Here is a 4,031-nt window from a genome sequence, read left to right as displayed (position 1 = left end):
TATCACCTTATGCTAAGCTATCGATTCGCACTTTATTGAAACAGCGGAAGTTCTTAATTTAGCCTCATACTATGCCTTTATTTGTGCTTCTCTCATTCAGAATTAGTAAGATATTAAGTTTCTTCTCACAAACTGTGTCTATTTATACGTTACGGAAGAACGTTACGGCGTGATTGGTTTCGGCGCCACTTGCTAGCTGTCAGCAGTTCGAGCTGAATCCTCACATGAGTATGGGTAATATGGATGACCTAAATTAGCGGCTATTGACGAAGCCATATAACTTAATACGTCCCTCTGCAGGGCTTCATTACTATAAGAATCTCCCCTACCACTGGATGAATGAAAAGTTAAGGCCTTCATCAGGTCGAACGGACGAACCTGCATCTGCTTAACAATACATAATGAGGCTTCCCCATTGACCGAGCCAGGTTGTATGGGATGGCTATATAGTACAGCTAGCTACGCAAATAAGTTTGAATTGTCACTGTCCCCAGTGAAAGTTGTTTGTTGATATAGGATGTCACTTGCATATAAACATGGATGTTGTTGGTAGATGTGGGGAAAAAAGTCTCCCAGGTAACTGCATTAAATTACTGCGAAAGCGGTTCCGAACCCGCTTGTGGAATAACCGAACCCTTACTAGGGAAAGGCTCGCCACACCAACGCATCAAATCAGACCGCACACGTTATACAGCGAATGATCCTATGGGACGTCGTATGGTTCAATTTTACCCCGTACCTGTGGTCGTACAGGTGAGTAACGTATTTGTCTACTAAGCTTTTGAAGGCGTAAAGCGGTCTACTTCGAGTTCGGGGTAGGCGCACCTTATTTCATGCTGGCAAGGGCCAGCCGTCTGAATGAATGTTTATCGGCTCGAATATCGAAAAACACAACGTTGTTTCACTTAGTACTTCTCACAAGTGACATATGGGCCCGATGCCTACGAAAGGAAAAAGAGGGAATGATAAAAACCCAGACACTTAGAATAAGATCATTACAGTGATCGATTTTGCATTAATTATAAACAAAGATAGAATGAGTATTGCTGAATTACATGTTGGAGTTTATTTTTTTATAAAATTTTCAAATTCTAACAAATGTATAAATGTGGTTCAATTTTATCACTAGAATTTTAAAAATTAATTCACTAAATACGGCCTAATAGTATTACAACTTATCATGAAGTTAGTTGAGCTTTTTTCTTTTAAAATAAATCGGCTATCTCTTCAAAAATGGAACACGCAAGGAAATTTTATTATTTACCTTTTACCACTCTTTTAAATTATAGCACTTATACTTAATTAGATATTGAAAACTTATTCTTCATATTCATGAAATCATTCTAGAATTATACAGTATCTCAGGATAGCTTTAGCCATTTAAATAGTTAATTGACTAAATAATAATATTAATAATTAATAAAACGGTAATTTTAATCGAAAGTTTTTGTGGTGATTGATTCCACTAAGATTAAGAAAAGGAAAATTACGGAGATACTCAGAATTCAAGAGGCACTTCCATATATTCTGAGTCTTCCAGTGTAAACAGATCTTCTAATTTCCACTGTAGTATTTCGAACGTGGGCCGTTTGATCGGCTCCTTATTCCTGCACTGAAACATGATTTCATACAGGACTGTGGGCGCTGTGAGGACGTTGCCATTCAGGAGCCATATTCAGCTTCGCGTAACAGCTGTGAATTGGTCATACCTGGATAGGGTATCCGGCCACGTGTGACTAGTTCGATGAACAGAATATCAGACGTCAGATTTAATTGAAAACCACGAGTAATTCGCAGTCTCTGGTGTAGTCAATTTAACTGGAACTTAATTAGTCTAGTTAAACCAAAATCAGCGATTTTTACCGAATGATTGTTCGCACCGACGAGGATGTTCCGTGCTGCTCAGGAAAAGCCATTCCTACGGCAACCTGGCCAGCCATGTCCATCAACAGGGACATAATTTGCGATTGCCCTTTGTCCTGCGGGAACTCGAGAAGTGATCCGTTCTTCATCAGCTCTCCAATAATATAAATGGGTTCTGTAAGCGTACAGATAACAAATAACTGTACGAGTTTTGGGATGATGCAACTTCTTCATGGCGTACGCTTCTTTGAGAAAATCCCTTTGATCCATGCTGCCGGCTCTCAGAATCTTGGCCGCCACGGATTGTTGTTCTACTGTCTTTGCCAAACGTTGCCGAATTGCTTCTGTCCCAACTCTTTCGGATGAACTTGAGCGAGCTTCTAGCGATCTCCCACTGGTCGTATGTTCTATGAGACAAACTGCTAGTGGTTGGTGTCTCCGCTTGAACCTCTTCTGTAGTAGTCCACGAGCTCGTGAAGTATACGGAGTTTGGCGCCTTTTACTACGAAAGGTCCTACGCGATTCAATTATCGAGTACGATAATGCTTGACAGAATCAGCATCTTTCACCGGCAATGAATACCCGGTTCTTCGGCTTTTTAAAGTCCGAATTAGAATCGCGCCATGTGGATTTTCGGGAGAGAGAATCCTTCACTCAGTTTGGGCTCTGCTAATGGTACGGAAATACCACGATTCAGCTTCAGTCGATTAGAGTTTGGCCATATAGCTCGAGCGTATGTATCCCTCGCGTTTAGTTAACGCAAATGAACCTGAATGTCACTGAAGATTTCGAGGTGCTCACCTTTTTTTGATCGTTAGATCTTCATTAGTCTTCGCATCATTATCGTGTAAGGCGAAAAAATACACGGTGAGCGATGGTGGCACCAATTTACTTTCCAAGCCGTTATTAAGTAGCATGCAACGATCGAAGGGAGTGTCCAAAGTCGCGCATCTTGATTGTCCTGTTTTGGCTAATGGTCTGTAGCCGTAACAGCTTTCCTTACGGCACCTGGCCCTCTGCCCGCTACGAGTCGCTGTTGACCGATGCCGTTGGCTGCCTGCTCAGCCCGAACAGAATCTTGTCGATTAAGAATAGGACCTGGTATTCATTTTGATCTCGTTGTCTTAGCTCTGGAATGCAACCTGCTAGGATAGATGGGCATCTATCCTAGCAGGTTGCATCCATGATGATGAATGTACAAAGCTCAGTAGCAAAAAAAAACAGAAACAGCGCACAACTTTAGCGAGCTTTTTGTGACACTGGGCAGACGGAGGCATTTAGGATACAGCAAGTGATTGTAAATTTGCCAATAAGCGAAGAATACAGCAGCAAAAGTGTTTCATATAATAAAACTCGTTCATGTGTACTCAGCTTTCGAGGCAGACCTTCAATATGGAGGAGGACAGGTCCATTTGCATCTATAGGTACCGGCAACATATGAACTTGTCAAATGAATGAGTGAGCTGTACAGTAAGGCCCCGGCTGTAAGTACCGAAAAGAAATATGACAATATTCAATAAGTTGCTGCTTTAATAACTGTGCACTCTGACAAAAAACCGCATGGATTGAAACCCCTCCCAGTTTGCCATACCTCGTCAGCATTTTTCTTGACTCATAGTAGTAACAGCTCGTAGTTCTGTTTTATCCATAGCTCAGACGCTTTCAGTCACGCTGTTTATATCCCCTCCAATATTTTTTGTTACTTACTGAACGACACGTGATAGACACACACAAAAAGAGATTACACGCTTATCGAGGATCGTTTCCAGTTGTACGATTCAATCTCAGTGTTCTTGAACCTCTCCTCGATCGGCTGCAGGCCAAATCTTGGCCTGCTGTCACTCGTGTAGTAGACGCTGGGCGCATTAAAATTATAGCGAGAACTCCTTGCTCCTTCCCGGACGCAGTGGTGACAGGCACGAAAAACAGCCTTCGCTGACATTTGGCGGATAATACTAGACAAGGCTCTGAGCAGAAGAAAAACTATAGTCCCTATGAGAGCAAAGGTTAACGAAACAAGCCCTAGCTAGCTGGTTGTTGCACTGAACTGGTGACCCTGTGCCAGTGTAGACGAGAATAGATTTTCGCGCCAAACATATAACCGCGATATGCTAGTGTCTTTGTCGGAGTTCATGATACGTTGAAACAGTTAGATCGTCTATTACGTG

At 42.0% G+C, this 4,031-nt stretch overlaps 1 pseudogene; it reads right to left on the bottom strand.

The window, feature by feature from the left end:
- Nucleotides 1-1,498: 1,498 nt before the first annotated feature.
- Nucleotides 1,499-2,780, bottom strand: LOC111259542 (tyrosine-protein kinase Src42A pseudogene; annotated as a pseudogene).
- Nucleotides 2,781-4,031: the final 1,251 nt, after the last annotated feature.

Source organism: Varroa jacobsoni, unplaced genomic scaffold, assembly GCF_002532875.2.
Source record: "Varroa jacobsoni isolate VJ856 unplaced genomic scaffold, vjacob_1.0 scaffold_343, whole genome shotgun sequence".
Taxonomy (NCBI): Eukaryota; Metazoa; Arthropoda; class Arachnida; order Mesostigmata; family Varroidae; genus Varroa; species Varroa jacobsoni.
Note: the sequence above shows the minus strand (reverse complement) of the source record. Positions and strands in the feature narration are given on the sequence as shown.